General features: G+C 40.7%; 1 long non-coding RNA gene across 1 annotated transcript in view; it reads right to left on the bottom strand.

Moving 5' to 3' along the window:
• LOC145530306 (uncharacterized) overlaps window positions 1-23,270 on the bottom strand; it is a 161,634-nt gene that overhangs the window by 60,145 nt on the left and 78,219 nt on the right. The window contains exons 11-13 of the long non-coding RNA XR_014071644.1: window positions 21,352-21,533; window positions 1,256-1,352; window positions 292-489 (exon numbers count right to left, since the gene is read on the bottom strand). This is a non-coding gene — a long non-coding RNA (uncharacterized LOC145530306). The remainder of the gene's footprint in view (window positions 1-291; window positions 490-1,255; window positions 1,353-21,351; window positions 21,534-23,270) is intronic.

Here is a 23,270-nt window from a genome sequence, read left to right as displayed (position 1 = left end):
ATACACATTTTGCAGATCCTGAAACCCCCACCAGATGGGAGAATTTAACTGTATGCTGCCCACAAGCACATAGACCCCAGATTAGTTGGAACCAGGTTGATGATGCACACTCTCAATTACCTCACCACCAACCATCAGAAGAATGTCCATGATGACTATGCCCTGCTCCTGGAACACTATAAGACTCCTCACTACCCCTTTCACAGTGGACCACACAGTTTTGAGGGCATTAGCTCACTGTGCCCCACCTCTGCCTAGCAAAGCAATAAAAGCTACTCTTTTATACTTCACCTCAAACTCTGTCTTTGCATTTCTGCTCAGCACTGGTTAACAGAGGTGAATTTTGGCAACAGGAGCTCAAGGTAGAGTGCAATCTTGAAAGGAGCTGGTCAAACCATTCAGATACCCCAATGTAAGTTCTTTCAAAAGTATTCAGCACACAGAAAGTTCTAGAGAATCCATGAGGCTGTAGAAGCGTCAGACACAAAACTGCAGAGAGGAAAAGAGAAAACGAATTGGCAATGGCAGCAGAAGCAGTGTCATAAGAACCAAAGCAGTAGAAACTCTGATTGATGAACTGAGCCACAAGCCATGCAGTCATTAGGGCCACAGAGGGGAGCGTGTTGACTAGTTACCAGTGTAATCCAGTTCCGTCCTTAGATTACTAATTGCTATTGAGACAGGAGTTACCAATGTTCTGGATCAGCTCTTCACAATCTCCCATTTTGGCCACTGTCAGTCATCTAGTCACACTCCTCACTTCCATCCATGCTATGATCTTAGAACCTATAGTCAACACAGTCTCCAAGCTCATCAAATTATGGTTCAGTCTGCCCATGCTACATGGTTTGGTATGGTACCCCACTACCCACAGTGTGAAGTCCAAGGGCTGAGTGGGCTATACCAGGCTTTTTTCAATGTGCCTCAAATTTTGGTGAGTGTGGCAACCTCCAGCAGACCATGACAAAAATGATTCTGATTCTGCTGGTAGGTGGAGCTCAAGAATCCACGGGAGTTTTTTCTTTTTAAAAAATGTTATATTTTTATGCCATTGACTATTCACATGGTTTAAAAGTGGAAAGTATAAAGGGATTTTGAAAAATCTCCTTCCTGCCTTTGGATTCAGCCATCTACTATTTGTCCCACTTTCCTTCTAGTTTCTTATTTATTTTCAGGGATAATATGCTCATATTTGTCAGTATGAATATATATTATTTTATTTAATTTAATACAAATACATCCAATGCAGGCTGACCTCAAGTTCATGTGCTTTTGTTTATTTATGACCTCTAACACATCTTCCTCCAAATAGTTACTGAGTGAGTGAAATCCTTTGGCAAAACATTAAATTTCTGAAAAGATTAAAATAAAACAAATACAAGTTACAATAGATGACAAAATAAATTAATAAGTTTGAGAAAGGAAAACTAAAGACATGTCTTGATTGGAAAAAAAACACAGTCCTTCTAAAATCTAAGATACATGCAAGCTTGTGATTTACTTTTTTTCAATTAGGAAAAATAAGCTTAATTTACAGTTTAATATTGAAGCAAAGACCCCGGGGGCAAGAGGTAAACACTATGTTGCTTACATTTTCTAATACAAAATAGCATCTGGCACATAATAAGTGTTTAACAAAAGTTTTGATGAAATCTTAAATGTTTGAGTGAATGAAATCCTAAGTGTGTGAATGAGTGGTAAGGCTCAAGGGTTTCAATTGAGGAAAGAGACAGATCCAACAACATAAAAATCATGAAAACTCAATTGTTCCAAGAGAAAGGTATTACTAAACCTGTTTTGTAATTTTGACTTAGCAGTTTTCCCATCAGAGTTAAAAATATTATGTAACATAGGGAATATGAAAGTGAAAGTCACTCTTTGTGACCCCATGGACTATACAGCCCATGAAATTCTCCAGGCCAGAATACTGGAGTGGGTAGCCTTTCCCTTCTCCAGGAGATCTTCCCAACCCAGGAATTGAAATCAGGTTTCCCACATTGCAGGTGGATTCTTTACTAGCTGAGCCACAAGGGAAGCCCAAGAATACTGGAGTGGGTAGCTTATCCCTTCTCCAACAGATCTTCCTGTCCCAGGAATCAAACTGGGATCTCTGGCACTGCAGGCAGATTCTTTACCAACTGAGCTATGAAGGAAGGCCCTTGCATGGGGAATATGGCCAAAATTTTATCTTATAAATGCAACAGGACCTTTAAAATCGCAAACCACTATGTTTCACACCCAAAACATATAATATTACACACCAACTGTATCTCAATTTAAAAATCAAAATTTTAAAATCACATAAAAAAATAGTAGGATTTTAGTTGGTGATTCAATCAAATCAAATCTCCCTTAAAACTTTATGTGAGACATATGCGTGATCTGAGAATGGTTACCACTTTGTTAGCCTCTCTAGCTGCTTTAGTTAATATAACTGTGTAGCATCACAGAGGAAATAATGTACACCCAGTATCTCTGGTCCTTCCAGCCTGAGATCAGTCAACAAGTCAAATGAGGGCCTGGTTCTCCCCTTAAATGGGGCAGCTCATCCATGGTCCCCCAAACACAACAGAGAACACAGTTTCCATTTTTACAAAACATTAGTGAAGAGTTAGGAACAATGAAAGACAACTCTCCTCTATAGAACTGTTTTACACTATTGCATTTGGTGTCCTGGGCTGAATCGCTTCCTGCCTTACTCTCACCTTCCTTACTGGCCATGGGCAGCTCAACTCTCAACCCCAGTGTCAAAGAAAAATGACTCTAGTCTATTTCCTTACCCAGGTTTGTCCTTATCCTTGCATGAGCAATGTGATAATAACATTTCCTTCCAGGGAAAGCCTCCCTCCCCCACACTCAGGGGTGTAGTCTGACTCCCTGACCACATAAGCCATCACTCTGTGCCTGTTAACAAGTCTGCTGTCCTTTGGCTTCAAATCAGCCTAAGTGAGAAGCAAAAAGCACAGCCTAGGGATAGACGATTCTTTTTTTTAGCTATATACATATTTTCAGATTATTTTCCATTATAGGTTATTATAAGATTGACAATTCTTTTGTAGTCTCACCTTTTTATAAGTGTTCAATATCTGGGTTCATTTTCCTACAGCAGCCACACATTCAAGTTTCACAGAGACATAGCACATGAGAAACGCCACCCACTGCCAACTCAGCAGTGTATTGAGTTGGCCTGTCCTGTCAAGGCTGGACCCCATCTCAAGCATTGGCCTCCCAAGAAGTCTTTGCCTGATGGCAGCTCTGGTTCAGCCCTATCTCTGCTTCTGTAAACCGTGAGTATGGCTGTTATGATCAAGATCAAGGCTATTCCAGTGTATGACCATGAAGGGGTCTATAGACAAGACAGGCCTTGGCACATCGTTTACTCAACTCCGTATACAAAATGCACTTGTGGAATGGCATAAAAATGAACAGGCTTCATGTATTGAGGTAATTGGACTAACTGCTCCACGGCTTCTTCCTCACGGAAGCCTGGTTCGTGTCTCTACATCTGTCACAAGTCATCTCTTCTCTGTGTTCCTTGCTACTAAATTATGAAGCAGCACTTTTTGCCTCAAGTCAAGCTCGTTTGTATTTATGTCTATTTTACCCTCTCAGCTGAAGCTTTTTATAGGCCCTCTTTGTTGTTGTTATTGATAACGCCTCACAAAGAGGCTTGGACACTTTTGTCAATTCCCTAAATATAACATTGTATTGATTTATCTGACTCCAGCTTCTCACCCCCACCCAAATTTATAAATGGGAAAAACTAAGTGTTAGAAGTACTATTTTCTTTTCCATCTCACTGCTGAGACTCCACAGTCTTGCCCAACCTAAAGTCTGTGGCACTGCTCTTTAAGGGGGGTGACTGGGAGCTGTGGAGGGAATTGTACCAGAAAACTCCCATAAAATTCACTTGTGTCAAAAGAAACATGCTGGTATTTAATCTGGCTGTATCAGTCACCAACAACCATCTCAGAACTCACTGGATTTAAATAACAGCCACAGAGTATTCCTCTGAATTCTGTGGACTGACCTCACCCGGGGTCACACACGCCGCCACAGTCAGTGAGGGGCAGCGGCCTGGAAGGCCCACAGTGGTCTGACTCATACATCCAGCTCTCAGTGATGGCTGTGGATGAGGGTTCTCCTCTCACGTAGGCCAGACCAGTTTCATTTCACAGGGCTGTCAGGGCCGTGTCCCAAGAGGGTGAAGCTGCAAGTTTCCTTAAGGCCCAGCCTCAGAAGTCTTCCAATGTCACTCCTGACACATTCTGCTGGATAAAGCAGGTCACACAGCCAGTCCAGTGAACTGAAGCAGAATTTACCTTTCGTGGAATGAGAGATCAATTCACATTCTGAGCATAATACCAAGATAGAAGGAATGAGTGGCCACGACTATGCAGAGAGCATCAGTGTGACACATCTGGACACTGCACAGTTCCAGAGCCCGGGACTAACACAACCACAGAGTGTTGCCTCCTGCTTCAGTACTGACCCAACGAGGGTGATGAATCCTGGCTTCCCTATGAGTCCCATTCCTCTAGAGGAGAGACCCAAATGAGCCCTGCTCGGGTTCGATTGCAGATGGTGAAAAATCACACGAAAATGGCACTTCCCACTGTTGTTATTGTTCAGTCACTCAGTCGTGTCTGACTCATTGCAACCTCAAGGACCGCAGCACGCCATTCTTCCCTGTCCTTCACAATCTCCTGGAGCTTGCTCAAACTCATGTCCATTGAGCTTGTGATGCCATCCAACCATCTCGTCCTCATTCATCCCCTTCTCCTCCTTCTTTCAATCTTTCCCAGCACGAGGGTCTTTTCTAATCAGTTGGCTCTTTGCATCAGGTGGCCAAAGTACAGGAACTTCAGCTTCAGTATCAGTCCTTTCAATGAATATTCAGGAATTATTTCCTTTAGGATTGACTGGTTTGATATCTTTGTAGTACAAGGGACTCTCAAGAGTCTTCTCCAGCACCACAGTTCAAAAGCATCAATTGTTCAGCACTCAGCCTTCTTTATGTGAGTGTCCAGGAGTCTCCAGAAGATGTGTGAGTTGACAGACAGGGGCACTGAATGCAACAGTCCTGGGAGATGATATAAGTCCTTTTGAAGGAGGTCACCATTACTGCAGACAGACTGAAAACCACAATCACAGAAAACTAACAAATGAAATCGAGAGAAGGCAATGGAAACCCACTCCAGTATTCTTGCCTGGAAAATCCCAGGGACTGGGAAGCCTGGTGGGCTGCAGTCCATGGGGTCGCTAAGTGTCGGACACGACTGAGCGACTTCAATTTCACTTTTCACTTTTATGCATTGGAAAAGAAAATGGCAACCCACTCCAGTGTTCTTGCCTGGAGAATCCCAGGGACTGGGGAGCCTGGGACTGGGGAGCCTGGGATAGCTGCCATCTATGGGGTCACACATGGTTGGACATGACTGACGTGACTTAGCAGCAGCAGCAACCAATCTGATCATATGGACCACAGCCTTGTCTAACTCAACGAAACTATGAGCCATGCAGTTTAGGGCCACCCAAGACGGAAGGGTCATGGTGGGGAGTTCTGACAAAACATGGTCCACTGGAGAAGGGAATGGCAAACCACTTCAGTATTCTTGCCTTGAGAACCCCATGAACAGTATGAAAAGGCAAAAAGATAGGACACTGAAAGATGAACTCCCCAGGTCAGTAGGTGTCCAATATGCTACTGGAGATCACTGGAGAAATAACTCCAGAAAAAATGAAGAGACAGAGCCAAAGCAAAAACAATACCAGTTGTGTTGTTGTGGATGTGACCAATGATAGAAGCAAAGTCCAGTGCTGTAAAGAGCAATATTGCATAGGAACCTGGAATGTTAGCTCCATGAATCAAGGCAAATTGGAAGTGGTCAAACAAGAGATGGCAAGAATGAACATCAACATTTTAGGAATCAGAGAACTAAAATAGACTAGAATGGGTGAATTTAACTCAGATGACCATCATATCTACTACTGTGGGCAAGAATCCCTTAGAAGAAATTGAGCAGCCATCATAGTCAACAAAAGAGTCCAAAATGCAGTACTTGGATGCAATCTCAAAAACGACAGAATGATCTCTGTTCGTTTCCAAGGCAAATCATTCAATATCACAGTAATCCAAGTCTATGCCCCAACCAGTAATTCTGAAGAAGCTGAAGTTGAACGGTTCTATGAAGACCTACAAGACCTTCTAGAACTAACACCCCTAAAAGGTGTGCTTTTCATTATAGGGGGCTGAAAAGCAAAAGTAGGAAGTCAAGAAACAGCTGGAGTAACAGGCAAATTTGCCTGTACAGAATGAAGCAAGGCAAAGGCTCATGGAGTATTGCCAAGAGAACACACTGGTCATAGCAAACACCCTCTTTCAACAACACCAGAGAAGACTCTACACATGAACATCACCAAAGGGTCAACACCAAAATCAGATTGATTATATTCTTTGCAGCCAAATGTGGAAAAGCTCTATACAGTCAGCAAAAAAAGACCAGGAACTGACTGTTGCTCAGATCATGAGCTCCTTATTGCCAAATTCAGACTTGAATTGAAGAAAGTAGGGAAAACCACCAGACCATTCAGGTATGACCTAAATCAAATCCTTAACAATTAAACAGTGGAAGTGAGAAATAGATTTAAGAGACTACATCTGATAGAGTGCCTGATGAACTAGGAACGGAGGTTCACGACACTGTACAGGAGACAGGGATCAAGACCATCCTTAAGAAAAAGAAATGCAAAAAAGCAAAATGTCTGTCTGAGGAGGCCTTGCAAATAACTGTCAAAAGAAGAGAAGTGAAAGGCAAAGGAGAAAAGGAAAGATATACCCATTTGAATGCAGAGTTCCAAAGAATAGAAAGTAGAGATTAGAAGGCCTTCCTCAGTGATCAATGCAAGGAAATAGTAGAAAACAATAGAATGGGAAAGACTAGAGATCTCTTCAAGAAGATTAGAGATACCAAGGGAACATTTCATGCAAAGATGGGCTCAATAAAGGACAGAAATGGTATGGACCTAACAGAAGCAGAAGATATTAAGAAGAGGTGGCAACAATACACAGAAGAACTATACAAAAAGATCTTCATGACCCAGATAATCACAATGGTGTGATCACTCACCTAGAGCCAGACATCCTGGAATGTGAAGTCAAGTGGGCCTTAGGAAGCATCACTATGAACAAAGCTAGTGGAGGTGATGGAATTCCAGTTGAACTATTTCAAATCCTGAAAGGTGATGCTGTGAAAGTTCTGCACTCAATATGCCAGCAAATTTGGAAAACTCAGCAGTGGCCACAGGAAAAGGTCAGTTTTCATTCCAATCCCAAAGAAAGGCAATTCCAAAGAATGTTCAAACTACTGCACAATTGCACTCATCTCACACGCTAGTAAAGTAATGCTTAAAATTCTCCAAATCAAGCTTCAACAATACATGAACCGTGAACTTCCAGATGTTCAAGCTGGTTTTAGCAAAGGCAGAGGAACCAGAGATCAAACTGCCCACATCTGTTGGATCATCAAAAAGGCAAGAGGGTTCCAGTAAAACATTTATTTCTGCTTTATTAACTATACCGAAGACTTTGACTGTGTAGATCACCACAAACTGTGGAAAATTCTGAAAGAGATGGGAATACCAGACCACCTGACCGGCCTCTTGAGAAATCTGTGTGCAGATCAGGAAGCAACAGTTAGAACTGGACATGGAACAACAGACTGCTTCTAAATAGGAAAAGGAGTACTTCAAGGCTGTATATTGTCACCCTGTTTATTTAACTTGCATGCAGAGTACATCATGAGAAATTCTGGGCTGGAGGAAGCACAAGCTGGAAACAAGATTGCCGGGAGAAATATCAATAACCTCAGATATGCAGATGACACCACCCTTATGGCAGAAAGTGAAGAAGAACTAAAGAGGCTCTTGATGCAAATGAAAGAGAAGAGTGAAAAAGTTGTCTTAAAACTCATATCAATCAAAATGCTAAGATCATGGCATCTGGTCCCATCACTTTATGGCAAATAAAAGGGGACACAATGGAAACAGTGACAGACTTTATTTTCTTGGGCTCAAAAATCACTGCAGATGGTGACTGCAGCCATGAAATCAAAAGAGACTTGCTCCTTTGAAGAAAAGCTATGACCAACCCAGACAACATATTGAAAAGCAGGAACATTACTTTGCCAACAAAGATCCATCTAGTCAAGGTTACAGGTTTGCCAGTAGTCATGTATGGATGTGAGAGTTGGAGTATAAGAAAGCTGAGCACCGAAGAATTGATGCTTTTGGACTGTGGTGTTGGAGAAGACTATTTATAGTCCCCTGGACTGCGAGGAGATTAAACCAGTCAATCCTAAAGGAAATGAGTCCTGAATATTCATTGGAAGGACTGAATGCTGGACAGATGCTGAAGCTGAAACTCTAATACTTTGGCCAACTGATGCAAAGAGCTGACTCACAGGAAAAGACCCTGATGCTGGGAAAGTTTGAAGGCAGGAGGAAAAGGGGACGACAGAGGATGAGATGGTTGGATGGCATCACCAACTCAATGGACATGAGTTTGAGCAAGTTTCAGGAGATGGTGAAGTACAGGGAAGACTGGCATGCTGCAGTCCTTGAGGTTGCAATGAGTCAGACACTACTGAGTGACTGAACAATAACAACAACCTTATTTTTCTTTTTGAAGACATTTTGTCTATGCCATATCCTTTGCATTTCTATATGAACTTTAGGATCAGCTTGTGTTTATTAGAATCTTCTCTAGACAAGATTATGTTATCTGTGGAAAATGATATCTTCACTTCTTCCTTTCTATTCTGAACACCTTTGTTTATTTTGCTTGCCTAACTGTCCTAATTAGAACCCCCATTCCAATGCTGAATAGAAATAGAATAGACATCTGTGTTTTGTTCCCAATATTAGGAGAGAGACATTTTACTCTTTTACCATTTACTATTATGTTAGTGGAAGCTTTTTGATGATTCCCTCTGTGAATTTGAGGTGATGGCCTTTTATTCCTATTTTTTGTTATTGTATCATGAAAGGGTGTGGGGTTTTGTTAAATCCTTTGTTGGTACCTATTTAAATAATCATATATTTTGTCCTTTATTGATTAATATGGTATAGTGCATTGATATTTGGATATTAAACCATGCTTGCCTTTCTGGGATAAATTTCTCTGGTTATGGTGTTTAGTATTTTATATGCTGCTATATTAGGTTTGATAATAGTTTTTGCATCTATATGCATAAGAGCTACTGGTCTGTAGTGTCTGTATGTGGGTTTTCTTTTTTTTTTTCCTTGTGCTACCATTGTCTGATTGAGGTATCAGGGTAATACTGACCTCATAGGATGAAGAGGAAAGTGTTCACATTTTTTTATTTTCCCGTAGAGTCAGTAAAGAGTCAGTAAAATTGGTGCTCATTCTTCTTTAAATATTTAATAGCATTCACCAGTGGAGTTAACTGGTCCTGAGTCTTTACTTTTTGAGAAGCTTTTAAATTATTAATTCTATCTCTTTACTCATCATTGGTCACTTAAGATTTTATATTTCTTCTTGGTTCAATTTCAGTAATTTGTGTCTCTCTAAGAGTTTTTCATTTTCTCTAAATTATCTAGTATTTTGGTGTCAATTGCTCATAGTAGCTCCTTATAATCCATATTATTTCTGTAAGATAGGTTGTGATGTCCCCCCTTAATTCCTGATTTTAGTCATTTGCATCTTCTCACCTTCTACTGTCAGTTTAACTAAAGCTTAGTTTGTTTCATTGATCTTACCAAAGACCAGCTTTTATTGATTCATGCTCGTTATTATCATTTTTTCTCTGTTTCAGTGACAGTTATTTCCCCTGCAATGAGAAGCCTGAGCTATTACTCTTCACAGAATGCAGCCTTGGGGATTCATGCAATTCTGTCCACTAGGACTGTAATTTTATCTGTTCTCTTTTGACTGTTTCTTACCCTCTCTCCTCTCAGAGCTTCTGGCTGTCTGCATCTACTGTCATCACACCCAGCTGTTAGATGTCACAAACTGCTCATTATTTACTGTATTGCTTTTAACACTGTTCTGGAGCAGTCTGATTCAGTTCAATCACTCCCTTGGCAGGAGCAGAGAATTCCCAGTAATTCCCAGTCCTTGAGGTTTGCTCCCACCCTGTTGGCTTCCCGGATAGCTCAGCTGGCAAAGAATCCACCGGCAATGCAGGAGATTCCAGTTTGATTCCTGGACTGGGAAGATCCCCTGGAGAAGGGATAGGCTATCCACTCCAATATTCTTGGGCTTTCCTGGTGGTTCAGACTGTAAAGAATCTGCCTGCAATATGGGAGACCTGGGTTCGATCCCTGGGAAGATCCCCTGGAGGAGGGCATGGCAACCCAGTCTAGTATTCTTGCCTGGAGAATCCCCATGGACAGAGGAGCCTGGCAGACTAGACAACATGGTGTCACAAAGAGTCAGACATGACTGAGCGACTAAACACAGCACAGCACTGTTGGAGAGGATCTTTGCACTATGATACAACCTTGAAGGGAGGAGAGGAGGGTTTTGCTCTTTGCTGGCTGCCTCACACAGCCCTCTATGCAGCAAGAACTGTGTGAGGTGGGACGTGAAGTGCAGAAGAAGGACTGGGGCTATGACCCAACTTCTGCCAAACCTCCCAGCCTGCCCAGAGAGGATGGGATGGGCCAGCGTCCCTGGCTGCTGAGTCAACACTTGGGATGAGTCTTTAGCCTTAGGAAGCTAGGAAAGGGGGGGAGGAAGATTCCACTCCCCTGCTCAGTCCACTGGAGCAGCTCTCATGTAACACAGAACTTAGAGAAAGGGGGAACTCTACTCTTCAGCAGCTGTCCTTTCCAGATTATCCCAATGAATAGCACAAGTCGAGAATGGGGCATCAGCCAGATGCTGATACCCATTTGATACAGGCCTTTCTTAGCATGGGGCTGTGAAAAATGGTATTTCCTAGTGTTCAACAGCTGCCAAAACGACCTACTATAGTTTTCTACAGGGAGTGGGGGCGGATGGGAATCACCACTCAGTTTTGATAACCACAGGAAGAGTCGTTCAACAAGGCAGAGCTAAGAAGACTTAGCAGAATCACTAGCTCATCTGGAATAGCCTCCAGCTGTTTGTGGTGCTGTTTTCGTAGATTTTATTGCATAAGTCGTTCTCCATTTGTTGTAAGCCCTTTGATCAGTCACGAATGTCTTTGAGTGACTGTCCTCACTGATTTTACCAACTAAGTATATGTGTCTCCCTGTGTCCCTCACACCATTATTTTGTCTTCATCAGGATTTTCTTAAGGTATCTTTTTAAAAAGTGAGATTTATAAAAGCCAGCAGCATTTGCAAGAACATTTTTAATGTTACTATATAAAATCTTTATCTTATTCATCAGGGCACTGCTTCTGGTATTTATTTGTCTAAATTGTTAAGATATCAGCAACCTAACCCCCACCCCACACACATATTCCCCAAATTTGTAAGCTCTCAGGCCCTACTCCCTGTGTAATTTGAGTCTTCTCCAGCTTCAGTTGCAATCTCTCTCCATTTAGGATGTATTATAATAAACAACAAAGCCGATCATGCCTTGCCAACATTTCTTTTATATGAACTGAATATCATGTGAGTAAAACTAATTATTTTATTTTATTTTTCACAATGCATCACTGAAACCTTAGACTATTTCTGCTAGCTACTCTTACACTTTTTTTACACATCTACTTTTAAGATAACAAATGTACAAATTTTTTATCTTTATTCTGTTATTATTTTCCATAGGGTTTAGTACAATTTCCCAAACATACAGATTTTCAATGGCAAAAAAAACCTAAATTGTTTGAATGGATTTCTGAAAATTTATTTCTCGAGTTGTTGTATTACTCAGTGTCTCAGTTTGCTAGGACTGCTATAATAAAATGTCACAAACTAGCTTAAAAAACAGAAATTTATTGTCTTGGAGTTTCATGTAGAATTCCTAGATCAAGGTGTCAGCAAGGCTGGTTCTTCTGAAAGCTATGGGAAGGACTCTGTTTCACATCTCTATCCCAGATTCTACTGGTTTCCTAGCGATCTTTGGCATGACTTGGCTTATAGAAGCATCACTCCAATCTCTACTCTTTTTTTATTTTTCAAGTTTCTTTTTCCCTTTGTGCTATGTCTAAATTCCCCCATTTTATAAGGACACCAGCTATATTGCATTAGGGGCCCACTCTCTCCAATATGACGTCATCGTTTTAAAAAATTAATTTATTTTAACTGGAGAATAATTGCAATATTGTGATGGTTTTTGCCATACATCAACATGAATTGGCCACAAGTGTATCCCTCCCCCATCCTGAACACCCCTCCAACCCCCTCCCCACCCTATCTCTCTGGGTTGATCCAGAGCACTGGCTTTGGGTGCCATGCTTCATGCATCGAACTTGTGCTGTCATCTACGGTGCATATGGTAATGTACATGTTTCAATGCTATTCTCTCAAAGTATCCCACCCTCACCTTCTCCCACTGAGACCAAAAGTCTGTTCTTTACATCTGTGTCTCCTTTGCTGCCCTGCATGTAGGATCGTGGTTACTGTCTTTCTAAATTCCACATATATGAGTTAATATACAGTACTTGTCTTTCTCTTTCTGACTTACTTCACTATGTATAATAGGCTCCAGGTTCATCCATCTCATTAGGACTAACTCAAATGTGTTCTTTTTATAGCTGAGTAGTATTCCATTGTGTATACGTACCACAACTTCCTTATCCATTCACCTGCTGATAGACATCTAGGCTGCATCCTTGTCCTAACCATTGTAAATAGTGCTGCAATGAACATTGGGGTACATGTGTCTCTTTCAGTTCTGGTTTCCTTGGGCTGTATGCCCAGCAGTGGGATTTCTGGGTCATATGACGGTTCTATTCCCAGTTTTGTAAGGAATCTTCACACTGTTCTTCACAGTGGCTGTGCCAGTTTACATTCCCACCAGCAGTGCAAGAGGGTTCCCTTTTCTCTACACCTTCTCCAGCATTTATTGTTTATAGACTTTTTGATGATAGCCATTCTGACCAGCATGAGATGATACCTCATTGTGGTTTAAATTTGCATTTCTCTACTACTGAGTGATATTGAGCATCTTTTCATGTGTTTATTAGCCATCTGTATGTCTTCTTTGGAGAAATGTCTGTTTAGGTCTTTTGCCCACCTTTTGATTGGGTTGTTCATTTTCTGGTATTGAGCTGCATGAGCTGCTTGTACATTTTGGAGGTTAATTCTTTATGATGTCATCTTAAACAATTATATCTGCAACAATCCTATTCCCAAATAAGGTAAAAATCCGAGTCATGCTTGCTTAAAACTTCAACATATAAACTTGGGTGAGGTAGAGACAAAAATCAAACCATAACACTCAGCAACTTAATTTATATATTTTTCTAGCTTATTTTATATTATTTTTCAGATCATTAATATCAATAAAGAAACTGAGTGTGAGGAAATAGAGGGGTGATAAAAAAAAGTGTTAACCACATTGAATTTTTCCTATAGTAAGATACTTTCTGAACATATTGAAGAAAATCAAATTCATTTAGTCTATGACTTTGTACATCCTTGTAGATCCTTCAGATCTATGTGTTGATGTGGGAATTTAAAAGGAGAAAGTTTTACCAGAGGCATCATTAGCTTTTGTCTCAAAGCAAACACTGCCCATATGTAAGGAGAATTTTCCCAGTTTGCAGGGACTGTGACCTAATTAACTAACCCTAATTAACTAACCATAGTATTACCAAGTCTCTACTTCTCTTTGTTTAATGGGCTCAGAAAATCCACTCAGGATTACATACCAAGCAAGCTTACATTGATAAACTGATCATATAACTGTTATATTTCTTCTCCTCCCTTCTTTGTCTTCTTTAAATAAAAATACATCCTCCAGTTTCTAAAGGTAGAGAAAATATACCTCGCCAGATATAAAACCTGATGAGAATGCAAAGACAACTATTTGACAGTCTGGAAAATAAACGCAAGCAGGTAGATTGGGAAGAACACAAGAATCTGAGAACCACCAAAAGCAGTAAATTCAACAATTTTTGGTTCTGGTCTCTCTAGCCTGAACTCAACACAGCCCAAAACTTGAAAGAGAATACTACGGTATAGATATAGTGAGATATGTTAGAAATCCTTTAATTCTGATTGATGGAGCAGTAAGAGGACCCTTCAAATTCAGAGACAATGAGGGCAATCTCTGGGGGTAATGAGTACTTCTCCTTTACTTTAATCTCTCTTATACCCAGTGCCTCCACGGTCTCACAGTGAGTCTCCAATGTGCCAGCAACAGTGGCAAGAATGGAGAGGAACAACAGTGTTAGAGAGAAAAGACACTTTCCTATGCCCTTCTAGGTTCTTATGGCTGGTATGAGAATTAAATTGATATGACACAGATTAACAGGAGAAAATGATAAAAAAAAAAACAAAAAACAATTAATAACATGTATACATGTTAAAGCTGAAACTTCAATACTTTGGCCACCTGATGCAAAGAGCTGACTCATTTGAAAAGACCGTGATGCTGGGTAAGATTTAGGGCAGGAGGAGAAGGGGACGACAGAGGATGAGATGATTGGATGGTATCACTGACTCAATGTACATGAGTTTGGGTGGACTCCGAGAGTTGGTGTTGGACAGGGAGGCCTGGCATGTTGCAGCTCATGGGGTCACAAAGAGTTGGACACGACTGAGTGACTGAACTGAACCGATACATGGGAAAGATCCAGGAAAACTGAGTAATTTGAAAAAATGATCAAGGTCCTCACCTTAAATAACATCCTCAGCTAAGATCAAAAACAATATTAATTGTAGGGAGAATTAGTTATGGGAGGTGACAAGTAAACACAAGAGTAAACAAGGGTAATATGTCAGTCAGTTCAGTTGCTCAGTCGTGTCCGACTCTTTGAGACCCCATGGACTGCTGCACACCAGGCCTCCCTGTCCATCACCAACTCCCGGAGTCTACCCAGACCCATGTCCATCGAGTTGGTGATGCCATCCAGCCATCCCATCCTCTGTCATCCCCTTCTCCTCCTGCCCTCAATCCTTCCCAGCATCAGGGTCTTTTCCAATGAGTCAACTTTTCGCATGAGGTGGCCAAAGTATTGGAGTTTCAGCTTCAACATCAGTCCTTCCAATGAACACCCAGGACTGATCTCCTTTAGGATGGACTGGTTGGATCTCCTTGCAGTCCAAGAAACTCTCAAGAGTCTTCTCCAACACCATAGTTCAAAAGCATCAATTCTTCAGCACTCAGCTTTCTTCACCATCCAACTTTCACATCCATACACTGGAAAAACCATAGCCTTGACTAGACGGACCTTTGTTGGCCAAGTAAAGTCTCTGCTTTTAAATATGCTGTCTGGGTTGCTTGTAGCTTTTCTTCCAAGGAGCAAGCATCTTTTAATTTCATGACTGCATTCTTTCACTGTTTCCATCGTTTCCCCATCTATTTTCTATGAAGTGATGGAACTGGATGCCATGATCTTCAATTTTTGAATGTTGAGTTTTAAGCTAGCTTTTTCACTCTTCTCTTTCACTTTCATCATAAGACTCTTAAGTTCCTCTTTGCTTTCTGCCATAAGAGTAGTGTCATCTGCATATTTGAGGTCATTGATATTTCTCTTGGCAATCTTGATTCCAGCTTGTGCTTCATCCAGCCCAGCATTTCCCATGATGTGCTCTGCATATTAATTAAATAAGCAGGGTGACAATATACAACCTTGACGTACTCCTTTCCCAATTTGGAACCAGTCCATTGTTCCATGACTCGTTCCATCTGTTGCTTCTTGATCTGCATCTAGATTTCTCAGGAGGCAGGTAAGGTGGTCTGGTATTCCCTTCTTTTCAAGAATTTTCCACAGTCTGTTGTGATCCACACAGTCAAAGGCTTTGGTGCAGTCAATAAAGCAGATGTAGATGTTTTCTAGAACTCTCTTGTTTCTTCTATGATCCAACAGATGTTGGCAATTTGATCTCTGCTTCCTCTGCCATGTGGTAGTGATGCAGATTTAAGTCATTGTCTTCTCCATTGATTAGCATTTCTTCCAGATACAGAAAGATAGAAACTCTTACAAATAGAAATTTCCCCTACAAATGTTTGTTTCTTACAAAAGGTAAATTCCTACTTGGTTTCTAGAGCACTTTCTAGGTCTGCAGTTTCTCAGAAAATAACCAGTTTAGAACAATTAATATGGCAAAGGGACATGTTTTAAGTTGGTAAAGTTCTGTCCTCTACCCCACAATACCTTCCAGGAGCCAAATCTGTGAAGAAAGGAATTCTTTTACTAAGTAGAACTGTGGTGCCAATAGAACGGGGTTAGTCATGTAGCTTTTGTTCTCCTGCCACTTGGTCTTAAGTGTGTCAGAACCATAGGAATAAGTAGTTGTCCAAAGGCCCAAAACAGAGAATTTAGGGAACTGGGAAAATAATTTTGCAACAGTGGAGAGGAAAGAGCTTAGGAGAATGGGCTTATAAATGGTTTTGAACTCTTGGGTTCAACCTAGACTCGTGCAGGCATGAAACAGATAGTAATTAGTTTGTCAAAGACCCTGAGAGCCTCCACACAGTCCCCAGACTGACCACTGGATGCGGTATATGCAGAACAGACCTGAAAATCACTGCAGAGTCTTTGAGAATTGAACTGACATTAGAAGAAGCTCACAGAAGACAAAAAAAAAAAAAAAAAAAAGACCCAGAATCTCATTATTTACATGTTAAGGATATAAACAAAAATCACATGGCACATGAAGGGTCATGAAAATCTCAACTCAAATGGGAAAAAAGCAAGAGAGGCAATCAATGTGATGATAGATGTTGGAAACAATAGGTATTATTCAATCTGAACAACAGAGGGAAAAAAGGTTGGGGAAAAAAATGAAAAGTCTTAGAGACCTGTAGGACAATAACTAAAGATTCGACATTCATGTCATCAGAGTCCCAGAAGAAGAGGAGACAGAGTACAGACCTGGAGAAAAGAATTGAAAAAATAATGATGAAAACTTGCTAAGATTGTCAAAATACATGAAACTACAGATTCAAGAGATACAGTGAATCATAACAAGGATAAACCCAGAAACCTTATACCCAGACACAAGCTGCTGAAAACTTAAAATGAAGGAACATCTGTGTGGGCAACTTTAAAAATGATGTGTTATGTAGAGAGGAATAACAGTGCAAACAATTATGGGTCTCTCATCAGAAATCATGAAAGCTAAAAGGAAGTGGCACCATATTTTTAAAGTGCTGAAAAAAATATTGTCAATTCAGGATCCTATTTTCATTGAAACTGTCCTTTAGGAAAGAGACTCATATGGAGGAAAACTAAGAAGATTCATTGTCAGAAGGCTTGCTCTGAAAAGAAAAGTTGCTAAAAGAAACTTTAAACAGAAGAGAAACAATACTAGAAGGAGAACTAGAATAGTTCATTCAGTACACCTAAAATAGCTGGATATTATATACAACAATGTGATAAGGTAAGGTGATTCTGAAGGGTGGAGAAAAGGAAAACCATCTGAGCTTTGGGGACCCAAGGACATACACTGTGGTTAGTATCCATATTTTCTTTTACCTGGTATATCACAAAAGGTATGTAATCGAGAAGGACCCTATGGGGCCTTCCCAGGACAGACCCCATATTCTCTATTTTAGCTCCTCTTGGAAGTACCTAGATAATAGCACATTTCCCGAGTTAATTTTCGGATGCTAAAACCACCACCAAATGGAAGACTACTTGATGACCATGAGCATATACCTACTGGTGCCTAAGAATTGATAATGTTAACACCTGTGACACCACTCTCTTATCTCACCATCAATCCATCAGAGAATTGTGTCCTTGCTGATCATGTACCCTGGAATGCCCTTCCCTTACCTGGCCTTTAAAAATGTTTGCTGAAAGTTTTCAGGAGTTTCAAGATTTTAGAACATGAGCACTTGCTCTCCTTGTTTGCCACTGTGAAATGGAATATCTCCTGCCATATGGGTAAATAAGGATGTCACAGCCTTCAGGGATTCCAGCCTCCAACACCAGCTATCTGGCAGCCGTTAGCCACTCCCCACAGGAAGTGCTGATGGGCTTTGGAGGGATATAGAAAGCATAAGCCACAGCCATCCACCCCTCCTCACACTGAATGAGGAATTAAGGATGTAAATAATCAAGAAACAGGATGCTTGCCCCAGATAGCTGAGATGCATATGAAAGCGATGATTGCAGTGAGCCCAGACACTTACTTCTTCCCATACACAGAAGAGTGCTAAATTCCTCAATTTGAGATATCTGCTTTTCCTTAATTAACAATAATCTTTTGATATTCAAACTACCTGTCCCTTGCTGAAAACTTTGATATAATCTGGTTCCTGCCCTTATTTCCTTGGAAACAGCTCTTTTAAGGTCACTTGAGAAACTCTTTCCCAGACTTGAAGTCCTAACAAATCCCACTAAATAAACACAACTCTCAACTTTTAGGTTGAATGTATTTTTTATTTTTCAGTCAGCACCACCTTTACAATAAATGCTGTACTTTTTTCACCACAACCTAATGTCAGTAAATTGGCTTTACTGAGTATGGGAAGTGAACCTGAGTTTAGTTTGGTAACAGGTGTACTAGAGAAACGGATAGTCTGGAAAGACAAAAGGCACAGAAAACAGAAATGAGAAAAGCTTTGGAAAGACTCGCTCTCTGTAACCAAAAGATCAAGAAAAGGGCAGCCTGAAAAGAGAAAAATTTCAGAAAATAACTACATATGGGAAAAAATAGAAGCCTGACATCCCTCCTCAAAATTAAAAGCTCAGAGGAAAGCCTGTACTTCCTTCCTCACTCAAATGTAACCCTGTGACCATCATCTCCTGCCAAGATTGTGTTAAAATATGCTGAGAGGAGAGCCTGGGCTTCCATGTCCACTTGGTGGCTCCAAGGAGCCTTTCCCCTCCCTCCCAGTACATGTCTGAAGAAGTCGAGTGGAAACCTGCAACTTTCACCTCTGTTGTCTTTGGAGGACATGTGTCAACAGAGCCAAGTAGGGAGCTAGAACCTCCTCCCTAGAGAAAGGAAGCACCCCTCCCCTTAGACCACCAGTTTAAACACCAGTTTTGCTAAATACAAAAGAAAGAAATGTTGGGGAGGCCACTTGTGGGGAGGTGAACAGAAGAGCAAGATAAAAGTTGGGTTTGCTATGCAGATTTAAGCCCAAGCCTTCACTTGGTGGCTCCAAGGAGCCTTTCCCCTCCCTCTCAGAGAGGGAAACACTATTACAAATGGAGATTTCCTTTATAAATGTAAATTTCCCTTACAAAAGAGTAACTTCTCAATTTTCAGAGCTTCTCCAGCATCTGTTGTTTCTCAAAATAGCTCAAATTAACCCCAGTGCCAGAGAGGCATATTTTCTGCTTCCCACCTTCCTTATCACAGAAGTCTTGGGCTCAGCTTCCAGTCTATTGCTGACTAAGGTCCTCAGATGCAGCAGAGTCAATTAACTCCAATCCCTAGTTCACCTCAGACACAAGAAAAAAAAAATTCAGCATAATTAAAGTTTCACCCTTCACACTTCAATAACTCTAATCATTATTTTTAAAATTATTTCCATTGGCTAATAATAGTAATCTGTGGCTTATTACAGATGACAGCAAATTTCAGGGAGGTTGCATGCTGGAGACTTATCAGTTGTTGTTATTTATAATTCTGGCTTATGTTGTCATCCATTATCCTGTATATTTTCTTCACTCAAGTGTACATACAAAGTAATCTAAAACATCTCACAGACATTCTTGGAAATTTTCTTTCATAATATTACTTCCATAGTAAGTTATATGAAATTCCTTATTATTTATAAGTCAAGAATTGGGATGTTATATATAGATTGCTAATAAACACATAAAAATGCCCAGCATCACTTATTATTAGAGAAATGTAAATCAAAACTACAATTGGGTATCACCTCACACCAGTCAGAATGGCCATCATCAAAAAATCTACAAACAATAAATGCTGGAGAGGATGTGGAGAAAAGGGAACACTCTAGTGCTGTTGATGGGAATGTAAACTGATACAGCCACCATGGAGGATAGAATGGAGGTTTCCTTAAAAACTAGAAATAAAAGTACCATACTACCCAGAAATCCCACTACTGGGTACATACCCTAAGAAAATCATAATTGAAAAGTACACATATACCCGAATGTTCAGGCTTCCCCAGTGGTACAGTGGTAAAGAATCTTCCTGCAGTGCAGGAGATGCAGGTTTAATCCCTGGGTAAGGAAGGTCCCCTGGAGGAGCACATGACCACTCACTCAAGTATTCTTGCCTAGAGAATCCCATGGACAGAGTAGCCTGTCAGGCCAGAGTCCATAGGGTCACAAAGAACCGGACATAACAGAAGTGACTTAGCATGCACCCCAGTTTTCACTGCAGCACTATTTACAATCTCCAGGACATAGAAGCAACCTAGATGTCCATTGACAGATGAATGGATAATGAAAATGTGGTACATACATATAGTGGAATATTACTCAGCCACAAAAATGAGCAAATTTTAATCAGGTCTAGTGAGGTGGATGAACTAGAGCCTGTTATACAGAGTGAAGTAAGTCACAAAGAGAAGAAGAAATAACATATATTGTTGCATATATATGGAATCTAGAAAAATAATACTGATGAACCTATTTGCAGAGCAGAAATAGAGACTCAAACATAGAGAACAAACTTATGGACACAGCAGAGGAGGGATAAGGTGGGATAAACTGAGAGAGCAGCATTGAAATATACACACTGCCATGTGTAAAATAGCTAATGGGAAGTTGCTCTGTAGTGCAGGGAGCTCAGCCTGGTGCTCTGTGACAAGGGATGGGATGGGATGGGAGGGAGGTTTAAGAGGAAAGGGATATGTCTATACCTAATGGCTGATTCATGTTAATGTATCCTAGAAACCAATACAACATTGTAAAGCAATCATCCTTCAATTAAAATAAAATTTTTTAAAGTAAAACATTAGAATGAAATGGGTCCAACATGACAGACAAATCAACTTTGACTGGACCTTGATCCTCAATTAGCAAGCTAAGTGACTCACCCAAAGGCACCATAATGGGCACTTTCCATGGCATTGTCAAAAGACCCAAATTGGGCAGTGGTCCAATTCCTGGAAATCTCCACTGTTCCCCCAAAATAGTTGGAATAATTCCTCCCACTCATTAGCCTATGAAATTACCCAGCCCATAAAAGCTAACCACACTACATTTCAAGACCACCACACTCACCCTCTGTGATGGCCCACACTCTGCCTGTGGAGTGTGTTTCTCTCTGAATAAATCCATTTCTTACCTATCACTTTATCTCTCACTGACTTCTTTCTGTGATGAGACATCAAGAACCTGAGCTTCATTAGGTCCTGAAAACAGGTCTGTGATCTCAGTTGGAAGACTGTGGGTTTTGGCTGTGTTCGAGTCCCAGCACGTGAGTTCAGGTCCCAAAATGAGGTAAATGGTTTCAGATGGATTTGAAAACTTTAATTTGAAAATAATATTTCAACATTCTTTCAGAAAACTCTAACATAAATACTTCCTTGATAAAGATAAAACAGTCAAAAGTAGATTAGGGGTGGAGGGGAGGATAAAACCAACCAATTACTTTCAGTGTTTCTGCAAATTTCCAAACTTAAGTTTTATCTGATGGCACAGACCAGAAATTTGAAAGACTTTTTCACAAATAACAACTGATACCATCATCTAGGTATGCTTTAAAACACAAACCTCAATTTTTCCTTTCTTTTAGCTGAAATAATAAAATTTGCTATGATTTGAGAGGGAAAAAATTAGCACTCACATTCAGTTCAGTTGCTCAGTCGTGTCTGACTCTTTCCGACCCAATGAATCGCAGCACGCCAGGCCTCTCTGTCCATCACCAACTTCAGAAGTCTACCCAAACCCATGTCCATCAAGTCAGTGATGCCATCCAACCATCTCATCCTCTGTCGTCCCCTTCTCCTCCTGCCCCCAATCCTACCCAAGTCAGTGATGCCATCCAACCATCTCATCCTCTGTCGTCCCCTTCTCCTCCTGCCCCCAATCCTACCCAGCATTAGGGTCTTTTCCAATGAGTCAACTCTTCGCATGAGGTGGCCAAAGTATTGGAGTTTCAGCTTCAACATCAGTCCTTCCAATGAACACCCAGGATTGATCTCCTTTAGGATGGATTGATTGGATCTCCTTGCAGTCCAAGGGACTCTCAAGAGTCTTCTCCAACACCATAGTTCAAAAGCATCAATTCTTTGGCGCTCAGCTTTCTTCACCGTCCAACTCTCACATTCATACATGACCACTGGAAAAACCATAGCCTTGACTAGACGGACTTTTGTTGGCAAAGTAAAGTCTCTGCTTTGAAATATGCTATCTAGGTTGGCCATAACCTTCCTTCCAAGGAGTAAGCATCTTTGAATTTCATGGCTGCAATCACCATCAGCAGTGATTTTAGAGCCCCCCAAAATAAAGTCTGACACTGTTTCCACTGTTTCTCCTTCTATTTCCCATGAAGTGATGGGACCAGATGCCATGATCTTAGTTTTCTGAACGTTGAGCTTTAAGCCAACTTTTTCACTCTCCTCTTTCACTTTCATCAAGAGGCTCTTTAGTTCTTCTTCACTTTCTGCTATAAGGGTGGTGGCATCTGCATATCTGAGGTTATTGATATTTCTCCCGGCAATCTTGTTTCCAGCTTGTGCTTTCTCCAGCCCAGCGTTTCTCATGATGTACTCGGCATATAAGTTAAATAAGCAGGGTGACAATATACAACCTTGCTGTACTCCTTTTCCTATTTGGAACCAGTCTGTTGTTCCATGCCTAGTTCTAACTGTTGCTTCCTGACCTGCATACAGGTTTCTCAAGAAGCAGGTCAGATGGTCTGGTATTCCCATCCCACATAAAATAATTTAATCATTTTTAAAATAAAACTTATTCTTACTTAAAAAGTTTTCTCATGTGAGGAATGTGCAAGTCAGCATATTGCTTCAGTGGCCTACTGAGCTGGCATATGAGATTCATGTGAAAAGAATCAAGTGTAAGTTCAGTTTTACCATGAATTAGTCACGTGGTATGGCCGGCACATGACTTCCTCAGGTCTTGGTGTCCATAAGAGCATCAGATTCTATGATTGCTGAACTAGCTTACAGGTCACTTATTAATTTGAGACCTTGTGGGGCCTTCCAAGATACAAATCCTTTCTCTGTCCTCTGTTTTCTGTTTGTA

Source organism: Giraffa tippelskirchi, chromosome 12, assembly GCF_054371585.1.
Source record: "Giraffa tippelskirchi isolate mGirTip1 chromosome 12, T2T-mGirTip1v1.2.pri, whole genome shotgun sequence".
In the NCBI taxonomy this organism is placed as follows: Eukaryota; Metazoa; Chordata; class Mammalia; order Artiodactyla; family Giraffidae; genus Giraffa; species Giraffa tippelskirchi.
This window is presented reverse-complemented; position numbering and strand designations above follow the sequence as displayed.